General features: G+C 33.9%; 1 protein-coding gene across 1 annotated transcript in view; it reads right to left on the reverse strand.

Annotated features, from left to right (window-relative positions):
* The window catches only part of LOC140441244 (mannosyl-oligosaccharide alpha-1,2-mannosidase IA-like), a 396,800-nt gene that overhangs the window by 126,116 nt on the left and 252,124 nt on the right, over positions 1-18,560 (reverse strand). The window lies entirely within an intron of this gene.

Consider the following 18,560-nt stretch of genomic DNA (forward strand, 5'->3'; position numbering starts at 1 on the left):
AAAATAACGAAAGATTTTTTTAACAAATGTTCGAATCAAAATTTACAAAACTATGAAGACAAGCCACATAGGAACTAACATAATAATAAAAGAATACAGTAAAAAGACAAACTAATTATTTTTTATTATTATTTGCTAATAGACAAGGCGAAAAGCTTGGTTCGTTCGGAAAAATATTCCCATGAGATTTTTTTGCATAATCACTTTCATGTGATACTCCAAATGTTCAATTGTTTTAAACATTTTTTTTAAGAAATTGTAACAATAATAATTTCGGCTCGGGCAAATTTTTTTTTATTTTTTGGACCATTCTGAACAAAATAGGTCTCTCGTAATTTTTCTGTAAACTTGATGGTTTTCGAGTTATAAATAATTGAAACCTTATTTCATTTTAAAACATTGTTTTTTAATCGTTAATAAAGCGCTTATGACATGACGGGCGCTCGGGATGCCGCGTGTATAGGAGAGAGAAACAAGATCTATGGCATAAAAATGTTTGCTGGTTTGAATTTTCATTGTACTGTAACGAAATAGCCCATCTCCGATACGTCATAATTCTTAGAAGGATAAATCTAGAAAACTCAAAGTTGGCATTTCAATAGCGCCCGTCTTCGATGCGCTTTCGATGAGACGAATTAGAGGTGGGCTACTCCAGAATATTCTCGTACATAATAACTTGTATATATGTAAGTAACGATGATTGAGGGAGTTTTAGTTGATAAGGGATAATCGTGCTGTAAACTTATAAATAAATATATTTATATAAATTCGAACCGCTCGTTTTATTTAATCTTGCTACAGTTGGTGTCCGGTGTGAGATTTAGAAATAAATTCAGCAGTGATTGCTAAATAAAAAAAAACTTTTGAACTTTTGAAAAGTATTGTTCGTCGGGAACAGCCGTGTAACTCGGTAGTGATATTTGTAAAAAAAGAACATTTTAAAAGTACGTGTGTGCCTGACCAAAGATGCTGCTAGTACAACTGCTGCGACCTAGAGTTTGGCTGCAGACCTTCCGAAGAACATGTTGCAAGCGAAGATTATGTCGACCGCCTGAAGTTAAGAATGAATAACATTCATGAACTTGCCCGACAACACATCCAGTTAGCTAGTGACAGAATGAAATATCAATATGATTCTCGATGTAAGAATGAAAGCTATGAAGTAGGTGATCTTGTTTGGCTTTATAATCCACAACGTCGTCGAGGCTTGTCTCCTAAACTCCAAAGACAATGGGAAGGTCAGTATGAAATTAAAAATAAAATAAATGACGTAATATACCGAATTAAGAAGTTGCCGAAAGGTAAACCAAAAGTAGTTCACATAAATCGTCTTGCACCATATACTGGCTCAAATGAAACAGAAGAAGCACGAACCCTTCAACATGAGATCAAAGATGACCGGCGACCAAGCTTTAATGAATATATCAAATTACGCAGAGAGAAAGAGTGCTAGATTCGGCGTGACGACAGAAGTTCAGCAGGATCTTTTTAGTGTTCCGGATAACGTCTCTCTAGCTCACTGTGCCCAAGATCTTGAGATAACTAAAGGAATCTCATCTGTATTCTACAGGAAGTTCGGTCGTTTGGACGAGTTAAAAAACCAGCAGCCTAAAGTTGGAAGACTACTGAGATTAGAAGATAGTCCTCGATATTTGCAGTATATGGTGACCAGGAAGTCGTATAAAGACAGGGCAAGCTACGAGGATATATGGCGTGCTCTAACTAATTTGAAGAAAATCGTGTGCAATAATAACATCAAGAATTTGGCCTTACCCAAGATAGGCCATGTTGTTGTACTCGTACAACATACCACTGGTTCTTGCATTTGTCGATTACGAGAAGGCTTTTGATACTGTAGAGTTTGAAACCGTACTGGAAGCCCTAAATCAAAGCCGAATAGATTACAGGTACACGTCACTAATCAAAAACATCTACGAGAACGCTACATCAAGTATACGACTACACGAACACACAGAAAAATTCAGCTTAGGTCGAGGAGTAAGACAAGGAGACAATATTTCACCAAAATTGTTCACGGCAGCTCTAGAGTCAATATTTAAGAACACCCAATGGCAAGATATGGGCATCAATATAGATGGAGAAAGATTAAATCATTTGAGGTTTGCAGATGATGTCGTATTAATCGCAGATAACTTACAGGATACAGTTTCTATGCTACATTCGCTTAAAAGTCTGTCTGAAAGAGCAGGATTAAAGATAAACTTTGAGAAAACTAAACTTATGACAAATCTCGTAATGAGTGGAAATATAACTATCGACAATAATACCATACAACAAACAGACACTTACAAATATCTGGGACACGAGATCAAAATAAACAGAGACAATCAAACAAATGAAATACAGAGGCGAATAGGCCTGACATGGGCAGCATTTGGCAAACTAAGCCATATTCTAAAAAGTTCAATTCCCATGTGTCTCAAGCGAAAAGTTTATAACCAATGTGTTTTGCCTGTACAAACTTATGGAGCAGAGACTTTAACACTCACGCAGAAATCTGCGAATAAACTAAGAGTTACACAACGAGCCATGGAACGTGCAATGCTGAATGTGAGCCTCCGAGACCACATAACAAACCGACAAATCAGGCAAAGATCAGGAGTTCAAGACGTCATCGAAAGAACCATGAGACTTAAGTGGAACTGGGCAGGACACTTAGCCAGAACACAAGATGGACGATGGACAAGACGAATTATGGAATGGAGGCCCAGAAATTATAAAAGAAGCCGAGGACGACCACCGACTAGATGGACCGACGACATAAAAAGAGTAGCGGGAAACTGGCTACAAGCGGCCCAGTGTAGAGAACACTGGAAAGAACTGAGGGAGGCCTATGTCCAGCAGTGGACGGGATTGGCTGATTGATGAAGATAGGCCATGCACTAGAAAATCTGGATTGGAAGATTGTCAGAAGCATGCTTGAAGTGATCTTTCGAGAAACCGGCGTACGAATTACTGTGTGTTGTATTAACCCGAAGAAATCGTGTCCTTCAAAGTCTGTAGACTGTTATTTCTTCTTGAGGGGTTCATGCAGAGCTGGAGAGTTCTGTAGGTTCCGCCATCCTGGGCCTACATCTGGAGTTGCTGATCGGGACGCTCAGATCTAAGAGGGGAGCAGTGTAACGAAACAGCCCATCTCCGATACGTCATAATTCTTAGAAGGATAAATCTAGAAAATTCAAGAGTCGGCATTTCAATATCGCCCGTGTTCGATGCGCTTTCGATGAGACGAATTAGAGGTGGACTACTAAAGAATATTCTCGTACATAATAACTTGTATATATATATATATATATATATATATATATATATATATATATATATATATATATATATATATATATATATATATCAGTAACGATGATTGAGGGAGTTTTAGTTGATAAGAGATAATCGTGCTGTAAACTTATAAATAAATATATTTATATAAATTCGAACCGCTTGTTTTATTTAATCTCGCTACAGTACAATTGAGCGTCCGTCGTGCTATACGCGCTTCATTAACAATTAAAAAACAATGTTTTAAAATAAAATAAGCCCAGAATTTTCATCGGGTGCTGATAGAAGACTTAACTTGAATTTGTGTTTTTAAATTATTTATAACTCGAAAACGATCAAATTAAGAGAAAACTTATAAACGACCTTTTTTTGTTCATAATCATAAAAAAAAAGCTAAAAAAAATTTATCCGAGTCGAAAAGATTAAATGTTAGAATACAATATGTTTAAAAAAATTGTTTTAAAAAATTTGAACAACTTTTCGCCTGGGCCACCTATTGAACCTTATTTTGGGATATCTCAGGAAAGTGATTATGCAGAAAAATCTCATGGGAATATTTTTCCGAACAAACCCGAGCTTTTCGCCTTGTCTATAAACAATTTTAAACGGAATAGAATAAATTTAAGATTATAATTTTTAGTGAAGGTCGTTAATGTAATATACATAATCATTTATATAAAAAACAATGATTATCTAAAAATAAAATATATTTCTAAATGAATATCGGAGTGTCATCACTGACTGATAAGTATAATAATTAGTTGGACTCTCCTTAAAATTAACAAACAACAATCTGTGACTGTGACGTTACCCAATTGTGAAAAACAATTAAAATAGTATGTTAAATTCTAAATAACGAGAAAAAGACTATTTTCAATAGAAAATTGATGTAATAAATCATAAAACTAAAGAAAACAGTGAAAAACCTCTAGACAATGAATACAAAATATTTACTGCCGATCATTCTGCATCTCCAAAATTAACAGATATGATAGTAAATGAAGCAGTAGATCGAACTAACCGTGAGAAAAATATTTTGATTAGGAACATACAGCTGGTGTTAAATATTTGAGGGTCCTAGTAACAAAGTCGGCAATCTCCACCATTTTGACTTTTGAGTAAAACGCAAAACAACGACATGCCTTTATTTTAGGTGATATCGAAACAAATACAGTTTTATTGTACACAATATTGTTTGTGTCAATGGTCTTTGCAGCCGAGACACTAATTTAAATAAAAAAAAATAAGACAATGGCAAATGACAGCAAATAGTGAAGAAACTTTACCTAAATTATTACCAGTTATTTTTTAATTAAAAAAATAATGGAGAATGCCGGTTTTGATACTAAAAGGTGTATATTGCCGGTTTTAATACTGTTACGATAAATATAACTCATATTTAACCTGTAAACATGTTATTATTCTAATAAGAATTTTCTAGTAGTTTCCCCTACGATAAAACCGGTCTTCTTCCATGCCGTTGGAGACAGTTCAGGGGTCAGCACAGGTCAACATCCGTCCGCTTCGAAGGGATTCCATAACAACAGTTAATAAATATATATAGAGGAATTCTCATTGTGTGAGCAGTCTGAATAATAATATCGAGTCGAGTTTTGAAATGTAACGCGCGTATTGTCGGGAATATTAATTGTAATAAATGTTGTAAATCAATTATATAATTATAGTGTGAAATAAATTCGTGTAATATTGTACAAATAAAGACTTTAATAAACTAAGTGTTAGAACATTTTATAATAAATAAAGTTAATAAATTAGACTAATAAACTCAGTTCAATACTAAAATTCGGCAAGAAAATAATAAAACTTTTTTATGTTACCTGGGAGAGTTTTACAGATAATTTTATTTATGATAGTTCATCAAAATAAAACAGCAACATTTTGTTTTCAAAATTATGTAATTTGAAAAACAAAATATTATATATTATACTAAAATAGAAGGAAGTTCTTCAAAAAACTCAATACGCTGTGAACAATTATAATTATTTGTATTTGTGCATCTCAAATTCTCAAATCCAACATCTAATAAAAGAAAATGAGTATTGTACCTTGTCACCATTTTAACACTTTAACTCCTGGGCCTATTTATCTGCATAAGTTGTCACAGCCTGACCACTTTTTTTTCATGTTCTTTAATAAAATGCTCTATATGTATGAGTTAATTCATATAATGATATTTTTTTTATTTAAAAAGGGCTTTGTAGGGTGTGTTTATTTTTGATACACGCAGTTCACCTAGACGACTTTTCATAATGTCATAACCCATAGCCTATATGTATTGAAATTGATACACATTATTTATGAAACTTTATTACGAAAAAATGTAAGCAAACATCTAAACAAATTATTTTAAATATACGCTATGTGTTTTAAAAAAACAAATGTTACAAATAAATTTTTTTTCTCTACATTCAGTGCCAGTACACCTAGTGTTGCACTGTTTGGAATTCTTAGATGCATGTGCGCGACCAAAGGATTTTGCCAGTGTGGTGTAACTTGTCATATTCTTCCAGTCTATGGTGTGTTTGTTGAGGGTTTGTAACATTATTGTCTTTGCAAATGGCAGTCACTAATTCTTCGCGAAATTGTGTTATATCCATTTTTTTGTTCAAAGCTTTGTTGTACAGAATTAAAGCATTCACTACGGCTGTATTTGTCAATATCTCTACTCCCACTTTCCGGTACCATTTTATAGAACGTCTGATTTGATTACTGTAGAAAGCTTTTTGATCAGAGACGTCAATGTAAGGTTTAACAGAATTATATTCTACTATTGCAGACGGTTTTCTTTTTATTCCTGATTTTGTACGAACGTCCACCATTTCTGGACAAGATTTTGTAGTCAAACATGTTACCTCTCTTTTGTCGATCCATTTTCCTACAATAACTTTTGTGTTGCTTTAGCGCCATCATATCTCCTTTATTTAGCTTTGCTTCAAACACTGACTTAGGATTGTATTTCCTATTTTTACGAAGTGTTCCAATTAGATGAATATTGTTATCATTTAGTTCGTGTGCCAAATTGACACTAGTGTAAAAATTGTCTGTAACCAAAGTTCTTCCTGAGTGTAGAAAAGGTTGCATTAATTCCATGACCACTAGGAATGCTAGTGATTGTTTCTTTGGTCTTTTTTGCTTTCCGCCATAAATTTTTGCGTGATATGTGTAGCCGCCTTTTCCGCAGAGTTTGAAAACTTTTACTCCATATTTATTACGTTTGCCGGGTATGTACTGTAAAAATGACAAACGTCCTCTAAAGGGAATCATCGATTCATCAATGCAAACGTATTTGCCTGGTACCAAAGCAGATTGACAACTTCTATTGAACGCCTGCAACAATGGTTCAACTTTGAACAATCTGCTTCCTTCAGGACAAGCTTCATTATCTGAAAAATGGAAACAAGCAAGAAGAGCCTCAAATCTATACCTCGACATGTTTGGCGTCTTGTATATTGAGCAATGATGGATAAAATTAGTGCTCCAGTAATCTCGTAGTCGTGGTTTTGTATTCAAATCCATCCATATCAAAATTCCCAAAAATTTTAATTTTTCTTCTCTGTTAGTAGATAATAAGATTTTCAGCCAGATGCTCAAGTTCGTGTAAAGGAAGGTATCTCTTGTTATTTTTAGACATTGTACATAAACAAACCTGACTACAATAAAGGTCTAACAGTAACTGGTATGCCACTCGACGATTTTGTGTCTCCAAATTTTATCTACAATGTTGCCGATTTTAGTATGCTAGGATTACCGAACTAACATTGAAAATTGGTTACCACAGCCTAAAGGAACGATAATACACGTATAAATACATTACAACTGCGTTCGGGCCACATACACAGTCGCTTGAATACGTTCTACTCTTAGAGGGTTTTCAGACGTGGATACTGTATGCGAGATACTGAATGCGAGATACAGAATTTTCGATGGCGACTGTATCGGATTCATGGGCATGCTCGTCAGTATGAAAATAGTAGCAGTGCAGTGCGGTTATATTTTTGGAGTATGGATGTAGAAGAGTATGTTATGCTGTGGTACATATTAAATAAAAAGAAAAAGAAACTGAAAAGACGACGTAATTTGTGGGTTCATCCTATTGTAGAATTAAGAGAAACCAAGGGAACGTATAACTATATTCAGAAAACACCGTCTTTCTTTCGTTGCTCATTCACAATTATTCGACAGAAAATCGCGCGTCTATGGAATGTGGTGCAAAAGTATTCGTGTCTGAAAGCGTTCATTTAACGTAATGTTTCTTCTGTATCTGGGATACGCATTCAGTCGTCGGCGACAGGAGGGTCCGAGATACTGAATTCGGTATCTCGCATACTGTATCCCTCGCGCGTCCCGTCTGAAAAGCTCCATTTGAGTCTATGTAATATCTGCGTCTCGGATACGCGTATCTCGGATACAGTATCCTCGTCTGAAAGGGGGCTTATGTATCAAATTCATACACATAGGCTCAGGGAGAGTACCTGTTGTGTATTATATATGATACACATAGGAGTCAAAGTGTTAAGGGTAGTTATAAATAAAAACGACGACTAAATTTTTTAAATAGTCAATACAAGTGGTAGGAATAACGTTAGACGCAAAAAAATGTTGAAAATTTAGTGTAAAAATACTTACGAATATATTCTCCATATATACGAGTAATCGATAGACAGTGAAAATATTTACCTGAAACAAAAAAAACAAATTGTTAAATATCGTGTGATCGTTTTTATCGTTTAATTCCATTATTAGTAAGAAATTCACAAACTTCCTATGTTATAAGTGAATTCGCATATACTCGACTATTGTGTAAAACATCACCAAAACTAGGTATTTCGGAATATTATTACGCTATAGCTTTGGGTAAATTTTTTATTAAGAAATATGAGAAATTTTTTCAGGAGTTAATATTTATAAAATTTTACACTTTTTAGTTTATTTTCTTTTTTGGATATTAAAATGTTAATTTTAATTATGTATTATATGTTTTATATAATATACAACCCCTATAGTGAACATAACACCAACCTGTTATAATTATGGCCCTCTTGCATAGTCCAGATACATTTAGAGTTACATCTGTCAGATACAGGCAAGTTAAATTTTAAACACAGACATACGTTTTTTAATTCAGCACATAGGTTACTGCATCTAATTTAACCGGTAAATATACAATATTCAATACAGAAGCCTTTACTTAATTCACAGTCCTAGTAGCCATCATGTTTGAGAGATTTTTTTTCACTCGATTGGGGGATCAGGAGGCCTATCTCCGAGACAGTTCGGATTCTGCAAAGGAAAGAGCATAATTGACGCAATTTTGAGTGTACTCGAGGCATTGCAGAACATTGGGAATGAACAGCGCTGGGCGGCTCTACTGCTCTTCGATGTTAGAAATGCATTTAACACTCTGAAGTGGAAAGAGGTGATGAGGGGAAGAGGAGAGGAAATGTCAGCTATCTGATGAATGTGATGGCGGAATATCTTTCCGAGGGAAGGATCATGTTTGAGAAGAGCACGCTAGTTGACGTAACTGGCGTCCCACAGGGATCGGCCTTGGATCCGATCTGGCATATAGCGGGGTCATGAACTGCGTATGATCTCGCTGTGCTGGTAGTAGCACGGGACGAACCTGACCTCCGATTTCGGGTAAGACATACGAGCAACGTCGTGAGGGACTGGATCACAGATCACGGACTGGAACTCGCGACAGACAAGACCGAAGCCATCATTCTGAAGGGTAAACGAAAAAGACAAGGAATGGAAGTCCAATGTGCAGGGCCACAGCTAACATAAAAAAATGCATCAAATACCTGGGAGTGACGATACACCATAATGCCGAATGGGGGTAGCATATACGGGTGGTAGCCGAAAGGCAGCCAAGAGAGCGGCTGCGCTGGGGAGGGTGATGTACACGGTATTGTGCAGTCAATCATCCTTTACGCGGCACCAGTCTGGAGTGCGGCGGTAGAGATACAAGCGGCTCATGATACGAGTGAACAGAACGAGTCTGTTGTGAGTAGCATGCGCCTACATGACTGTATCTGCGGCGGCCTTGTGGACTATCACGGGTTGAGTTCCTTTGCATATATTAGCAGCAGAAAGGAGACATCTCTATGAGAGAACAGAGCATTTGACTTCAGCCATAAAAAAGAAGAAAGGGAAAGATCAATGGAAAGATGGCAAGAAGAGTGGAACAGCACGTAAGATGTTGCCCAGTGGATTAAGAGGCTGATCCTGAGCCTAAGGGACTGGGGGGACTGTGGTCACAGGCGACTGGATTACTTCCTGACGCAAGTGCTCACAGGACATGGGTATTTTAGGGCGTAACACACAATGCTGAAATGTAATAGATGGAGTGGGGGAGAAATAAAATGTATAGAGAAACAGGTATGAATCCTGTAACTGTAAGAGAGATAATCGTGAAGATGACGGGAAGTAAGGAGAGATGGAATAGTGTACACAATTACAACCGAGCACGACAGTCAACCGCGCACAAGTAGGAGAGGGTGATTTTTTAGTTTGTAGGCAGAATAACAGGAAGGCATACGTTTGCAGGACCTTCTTCTAGGGTGAAACGGGTTCGGATGTACTCCTCTACCCTGAATCCTACACACGCCAACCATCCCTAGGGATGCGTTGTTGACACAAGTTTTACTGTATATCAAAAGAACGAATGTTTAGAAAATCCTGTTCGTTGATTGATGTATATAAATTATAGTTAAAATATGAAAAGTCACATTTTCACATTACATTATAAAGTGGTATTAGTTAAAATTAAAAACAAAGTAAAAGGAGAAAATTCCAGTAGTTTTTTTAATTAAAATTTTTTTTGACTCCTAAAAGACCTAAAGTCCTAGAAGACCTAAAATCCTATATACCTATAAGTTTGCTGCTGATTCTATCAAAGGTATCAGAAAAGCTCCTATTGACAAGATTGATTGAAATCTTAGAAACAACTAAGCTTATTCATGACCACCAATTCGGCTTCGGGTTAAAGTATGGGACAATCGAACAGATCCACAGAATAGTAAAAAAATGAAAAGTAAATCCTACCTCTCAGCAGCCTTCCTAGACGTCAGTCAAGCCTTCGATAAGGTTTGGCATGAAGGCCTACTTTATAAGATAAACAAACAATTGCCATATATTGCTCTTTCTTTCCATTCCAAAAACCTACCGATCAGATAGTCGCTTCCTGGTAAAGTAGCACGATGACTACACTCAGCTTCATCCTACCAAATCAGGTGTTCCACAAGAAAGCGTACTAGGACATATTTTATTCCTAATGTTCACTGCAGACCTCCCATTCAGCAGTAACACAAAAGTTGCTACTTTTGCAGACGACACCGCAATACTGGCCATGGACTCTAGTCCCAGAAAAGCATCAGAAAATTTACAAAAAAAAACCAAACAAAATAGAAAAAAATGGCGAATTAGAGTAAATGAGACCAAGTCAACACATGTAACCTTCACAATGAAACGAGGTGAATGCCCTTCAGTCACACTCAATGGTAAGCAATTAAGTAATGCAAACGACACAAAATACCTAGGTATTTTGACAAAAGATTAACCTGGCAGAAGCACATCTTTACCAAAAGAAAACAAATGGGCATTTAATTTAGACATATGTACTGGTTGACTGGTCGAAACTCTAAATTATCATTAGATAAAAAACTACTTATATACAAGGCGATCCTTAAGCCCATATGGGCATGTGGTATTTAGCTATGGGTAACCGCTAGCAATTCTAATCTTGCAATCCTCCAACATTTCCAGGATAAAGGGTTAAGGTCTATAGTAAATGTTCCATGGAATTTTACATCCTCCTCTATAGAAAAAGATCTGTCAAATACGGGTAACGGAAAAAAGTGCATCCCAATGTACTACCCGAAGCGGTTATTCCATGAAAATTATGAAGTGCGTAGGTTGAAACGTTTTAGGCCTAACTCCGACGTACCACTTTCCACCAACAAAACAGTGGTCGTACGGTGGTTGACTTGTCGATCAAAACGACCACTGTCCGTCCACAATTTTGTGGAAGTGCTGTGGTCAAAGGAACCACAAATCAACCACAAATGAACCACACAAATCACACAGTACAGCGATGAATTTTGCTCTATGAATGACTGCTCCAAAAAAGACGGCGTCGTCGTAATATATTGTATTGGGTTCATCCTATCATCGAAAATAAAGAGGAAAGTCAATTTCAACAACTTTATCATCATTTAAGATTGTATGATAACAATTTATTTAATTATTTTCGAATGAGCAAAAGTACTTTCGATTATTTGTTAACAAAGTTAAAGGATAATTTGAAACGAGAAGATACATCCATGAAGACAAGAATTCCTCCTGACGAACGCCTCGCAATAGCTCTAAGGTCAGTAAAACCAGTTTAATATTTAATGTTTATTGAAATATTTACACAATAAACATGAAAAATTTGAGATAAAAGCGACTCCTGGGAAAGTGGTGAAAACTCCGGTTGACTTGGCGACAAAGCTTGTCCCGGATTCTCATGTGGCAAAAGCTCCGGTTCTGTTGGAGATAGTGATGCTTGAAGACTACTTCCTTGTGAACATTCCGGTTGAACTCTTGGCGATCGGATCTCGAAATGCCGGATCTCGGGTCGGTTAGTTCGGATACCATAGCGGTCTTCGGGAAACAGCTGTGAGCTCTCTTGATATGTATTAGTCGTATTGTAACCATACCCGTGGTAACCATCGAAACCTCTATCTCTAACATTGTAGGTCTGCATGGGTTCAGAAAAAGAGTATTTTTTAATAACATTTAAAATTTCTATTTAACAAATATTGAACAATCACCACGAGCACGACTTTATGCTTCACGCATAGAAAAGTGAATGACGCTTTGGCTAGGGGCTAGGGAGTCGCTGTGCTGGTGGGGATGCCGTGCCTGTGGTCGGCTTGTGGTCGGTGAATTGCCCGTGTGAGCGCAGGACGGGCAGCATCTGCGATAGTTTTGTGGACGGTATCACCCACCGACGACGACAGTTGTTGATACCGACCACAGTCTGTCGTCCGTCTGAGTGCTACCACGATATTTCATACAAATTGTATACTCCGAACACACAACCACTTTTTTGTGGTTCTAATGTGGTCGGAAAGTGGTACGTCTGAGTTAAGCCTTAAACCAAATGATCTACCAAACAGATTTAATGTAACTATGTATTTTAAATTCTACCTTAATAATTATGAGATATGTAGTTGGTTATGATTGTGTTTTATTATTTTATTGCTTTTAACTTACATACTTTTTAATTAAACTATTCACAATAAATTAGTAACATTTACAGTTGCTAAATAAAGAAAAGGAAATCTCCACTGGAAGAGGCTCCTACACGCTATGCAAACAAACAAGTTACTTACTATTCTTTATTTTTAGATAGATTGTAATTTTAATTAAAATTAATAAAATATACATATATATATATATATATATATATATATATATATATATATATATATATATATATATATATATATATATATATATATATATATATAAAGTAAACGTTAAATAGTGGGTTTGCAGCAATAAAAAATGAAACGTGTACTCTTTTAAATTTTTATTCCAAGCTTTCGGACATTGGTTATGTCCTTCATCAGGGAGAAACTTAACGAGGTTGTATCAACGAAGATGTGTTATAATGTTGATAAAATTTATCATAGTCTCTCATCTTTTTTAATATATAAAAACTATTTTTATGTTTAAAAATTTAAAAAAAAAATTACTGTAAATACAAAAACACTTAATTATTCTAAATAAATACGTGACGTTTTTACGTTTTTTTTTTGTAAATAAAAAAAAATAAAAAATAAATATATTAAAAAAATTTAAAATTTAAAATTTTAAATATAAATTAAAATAAAAATTTAAAAGAGTACACGTTTCATTTTTTATTGCTGCAAACCCACTATTTAACGTTTACTTCCTTACGTTGTCAGCAAATACTTTTGGTTCATTTTATATATATATATATATATTTAAATATTATTTTGGGGTTATAATAATAATGTTAGTTTAAAATGTTTAATTTATATATATTTACTGATTTAAGTGTTTATTCTGATCTGAAAAGCCTAAATGTCAACAAAATTATCAATAGAAAATTAACGAATTCTCCAGAATGCAGAATTTGACCTTTGTTTACGGTCGAACATTCGGGAATAATGGTTATGTCTGTGGATCGAACATATACTGTTTCCAGAAAATTCAGACATGTGTTTAATGGAATAAATCGAACATGATTTCTTACCAGATGGTTCTGGAAGATTGAAAAGATATAAATACCCGTGATTTGGATTCAAGAGGGCAGTTTTAGTAAGAAAGGCATTCAGTTAGTCAATCAGTTATGAGTTAAATCAAGATTAAGAAACAGTATAAAGAAAATATTATTGAAGATTAAGAATTATGTTATGTATAAATGGTGATGGATAATGCAAGAAGTATTAATTGAAAATTAAATTTATATAATATATTTGGTAATTGGATATTGGTATACTGAAAAGAAGAAGAAATATAAATGCTGTTTGCTGGTTTGCTTGGTGGTTTATAAATGCTGGTGAAGAAAGATATCTTAAATTGGTGGAAGCTGATAATTGGAAAAAGTAATTTCACAAAAACAAGGATAACCGAAGCTGCGAAGAAGACATTGAGTGGTGATTATAATCTATATAGTGGAAAACAGTTCATTTAGGCATTCAGTGACAGAAAGGTACAAAATTTTGTTAATATAATTTAGTTAGTGTCATAACAATTTCAATTTTGTAGATAGTTTGTTTAAATTTTACATTGTCTATGGAATTTAATTAGTTTCATAAGAATTTCAATTTAAAGATAGTTTATTTTAAATTTACATTGGCTAGGTTAGACATATATGTGTGTTTCATAATAGATATAATAAAGATAATTTAAAAAAGTACTTACAAACTAATTCTTTGAGAACCGCGATAAAAACCCTATATATTATATTATTAAAAATACTCATTGCTCATCATTCAAACAAACAATACATCAAAACAATGTATATATATATATATATATATATATATATATATATATATATATATATATATATATATATATATATATATATATATAAGAAATACTTAATATTATTGACTGTCGATATAAACAAACAACACAGTTTATTAGGGCTGCAGTCAGTAGGTTTGGCCGGGATGTTATAGAAACACTCTTTTGACTTTTGGTCGAGCTTTCGGAATTCTTTTATTCCTTCTTCAAGACACTGTAATTAAAAGAAAGTGTAAATATTTACAACATATCTCAAATTGTCATTACAACTTACTAGTCGCTGAGATTATTTGTGATATTGTGTCGCTGAGATTATCACATCGCAGCGACATAAAAACCAAAAAGATAAACGCATGTGCGCTCACAGAACATGCATTAACTTTAAAACATGAATTTAATTTCGAAGATTCCTGTATTTTGGCAAAGGAAGAAAAAAAAACATTCAAAACGTGTTTTCTTGGAAATGTGTTTCATAAAATCTAATACGTCTTGTATAAATAAAAAGTCAGACATAGATAAATTGAGCAACATTTATTGTTACTTACTGACAAAACATCAAAAATAAAATAAAGATTTACTTTTACACATACACACCATAATACACCTACATACAAAACATGTTGCATACTATCAAGACAGGTTTAATATACTACTTCCATTAATATAATAGCAAGAACTCCTAATTACTTTTTAATCACACTATTTTTGTTTTTTTTTTCTGTTCTCTATGGATCAGTCAAAATACACCATTAAAAGATGTCACGAACAGAATTTTAACTTTCCAATTAAATTTTAAAATGTATTTTGTCCATTATTTTAGATGTTATATTTTATATGTGTGTTTTTAATGTTGAGTGTCGTAGCTTTACATAAATAATCTTAGCGACTAGTAAGTTGTAATGACAATTTGAGATATGTTGTAAATATTTACACTTTCTTCTAATTACAGTGTCTTGAAGAAGGAATAAAAGAATTCCGAAAGCTCGACCAAAAGTCAAAAGAGTGTTTCTATAACATCCCGGCCAAACCTACTGACTGCAGCCCTAATAAACTGTGTTGTTTGTATATATATATATATATATATATATATATATATATATATATATATATATATATATATATATATATTAGTAATGTTCAGTTTGTTAGAATAGGTATAAATTTTACGGTGGCAAAACAAAAATATAAAAATGTGCAACATTTTCTCTGATTTTAAGTCAAATAATATTATTTTTAAAACCCCCTTTAATAATTAGTTAATCTGTTTTAATAATTGGTTAATCCAATATACAAAGCAGTTAATTAATTTAGTCTTTATAGTGGTTTGCCCTGAATCGTACTCAATTTTATTGATGGCCGTAAATTTTTGGTTTTATTACTTTATATTGATTAACTTCATTGCATAACTCTACATTTATTTATTGAACTAGGAAGTGAAATATAACAAAATTGTACTACTTGCAGTTTTGCATTGGTATTTAATTGCGCCCAGGATTATGATTCTCGCCATACTATTACATCTTCTGATGGTTGATTTGTTAATTTAATAGTTTTTGAATAAAATTATATTTCTTAATGTTTAAATTATTTCTAGTAATAGTTATTGATAAAAATGTCTTCAAAATTAAAACATCTTAAAATATTTCCTCTCTTATATCATTAGAACAATTATTTTGTATAAAGATATAAAAAAACAATGGGGCGATAATTCGCCCCACCTAGTACTAGGTGTTTTAAAATTGACTTGGTATTATCATGGTCAAAAGTGTTCATTCCGTCTAAATAAGGGTCTGTAGCTTCTGCAGTATTTTCTACTCCCTTCTTCAACCATCGTAGTTGCGTTTTTCTTCTCATTAAATAACTTTTTTTAATTGGGTTCATTACAACCTCATTGGGACATTCATGATCTCGATTGTCATTTCTAAATGCTCACAAATTTCCAAAAAAAAAATGTTTATTTACACATAAAACACGCATTACCCGTATATTTCCCACATTATTACGCTGCAGACAATTTGTCGACAGGTACAACAGTATATATCTAGTTTCTGATTACAGCTACTCGTATATTTTGTATGAACAGGATAATTTTACAAAACCATTGTGAATTATTAAAGAGCAATTTTATAACTGGCACACTGCCCATTGCCCGTTATTTATTCAGTTTATTATTTCTGTTTACATTTTTGAAATTATTATAATTTGGGTCACAACCACCAGGTAATAAATAGAGCGTGAATTGTATTTTAAGCATTTTATTTTCTAATAAGATTTTCTATCTAAGATCTAAAAGTAATGCACGGTTTTTATTTTTCACCTATGTAGATATTATAATAGACCCCACTAAGATACTCATTTTTTTTAAACAGATGGTTTGGTAAATCGCGCTTATTATAAATAATATGCAAAGCACATTCAGTTGCCGATATATTTGTTGTAAATACACTGACCGGCAAAAAAAGTGACCACCTTACAAATTTCCGAAAATAAAAATTCATTCTAAGTTTTATGCACTGTTTCATATTGTATTCTCAACATCTTTTATTTTTAAAACAAAAAATGGCCATTACTGTTTGGTTCCTTAGCAAAATTTAGAATTTATTTAATTAAAAGGCTGCAAAACAAAATAGTGTAATATCGAAGCGAATTACAAACAATAAAAATTATGAGTGAATTGAACAAAATTGTCTAATATCGGATATTATGCCCTAAAATATCAATAACCGTTTGCATACAATGTAAAAGGGAAAGGAACAAATTTTAAATAAAAACTTGAGGAATACAAGCATGTCTTGAAGTTCTGCAAGACTTTCTGGCTGGCCTGGTTGACTTCTAACCCAATGATGAGTTTATCTCAAAGATGTTCGATGATATTCAGATCAGGGCTACATGCTGGCCATTCTAGAGTAATAATTCCTACTTCCCCCAAGTAATTTGTCACGATTGTTGCAGTATGCGGCTATGCATTATCATGCATAAGACAAAATTGTCCCGAATCAAAGGACAAAATGAAACTACTGCTTCTGTCAAAACATCCTCTATATACCGATGAGCATTCAGTGAGCCAAGTTCAGATCGAGCTTCAAATGAGATTCCAGCCCAAACCATGACACCAACACCGGGAAACTGTCTTCTCTGAGACATACAGACTTGGCATATCTTTCATTTCTCCATCTCCAAACCCTCTCTCGGCCATCGCCAGACTTCAACAGACCCGCGACTCATCAGTAAAGAGAATTCGGTTAGAATCATGTATATCCCAGTGTTGATGTTGTCGAGCAAAAATTAATCGATTCTCAGAGTGTTTGGTTTGTAATTCTGGAACAATAGCTGGCCTCTACCTATTAAAACCCACCAAATTTTATTTGCATATCTCAACCGGTTTCAGGCCAACAAATAAATCGTCAGTTTGTAAGAAAAATTTCAACACCTCGTATCTCGAAAAATATACTATTATATTCTACTGTTCTACTGAACTCTGCACTTAAGCTTACCACAAAAGTCCTAACCAACAAAATCAATAAACTTTATCAGATGAACAACAAGGATTCAGACCGGAAGATCCTGCGTAAACGCCGTATTTGTACTAATACAAATCACAGAAAAGGCCATCAAGTACAATAAACCAGCATATAAATGTTTTATAAACCTGGCAAAGGCTTTCTATCGCATCCAAGTCGAAGACGTCTTACACCTACTGTATAAAAGAAACATACCAATCAATATTATATAAACCATCGAAAGCATCTACTTCCATAATCGAATAAAGGCAAAGATACATGAAAAACTAACACAGTGTATACCAGTTCAAAGCGGAGTCAGACTCGTTAAGCCCACTTCTCTTTAATATAATAATGGACGAAATAATACAAGCAGTATGTGAAGGACATGGTTACAGAATGGTGAACAAAGAAATCCACATTTCGCCGCATTAATCACCGAGACAGAAGACGAGATCCAAAGATTAACACACATCTTCAATACAACAGCCAAGAAATACAATACGATAATATCAACAGAAAAAGACAAATGTATGACAACATCTAAATACCCACTAAGATGAAAAAACGAAATTGATGGAAAAATAATAAAGCAGGAAGCAAGGTTTAGATATCTGGGAATAAAAATAACTATAGTGTATTTTTATGTATGAGAGAGTAATAAAACAATAAATTATGTATGCAAATCCC

The sequence above is a fragment of the Diabrotica undecimpunctata genome, chromosome 5 (assembly GCF_040954645.1).
Source record: "Diabrotica undecimpunctata isolate CICGRU chromosome 5, icDiaUnde3, whole genome shotgun sequence".
In the NCBI taxonomy this organism is placed as follows: Eukaryota; Metazoa; Arthropoda; class Insecta; order Coleoptera; family Chrysomelidae; genus Diabrotica; species Diabrotica undecimpunctata.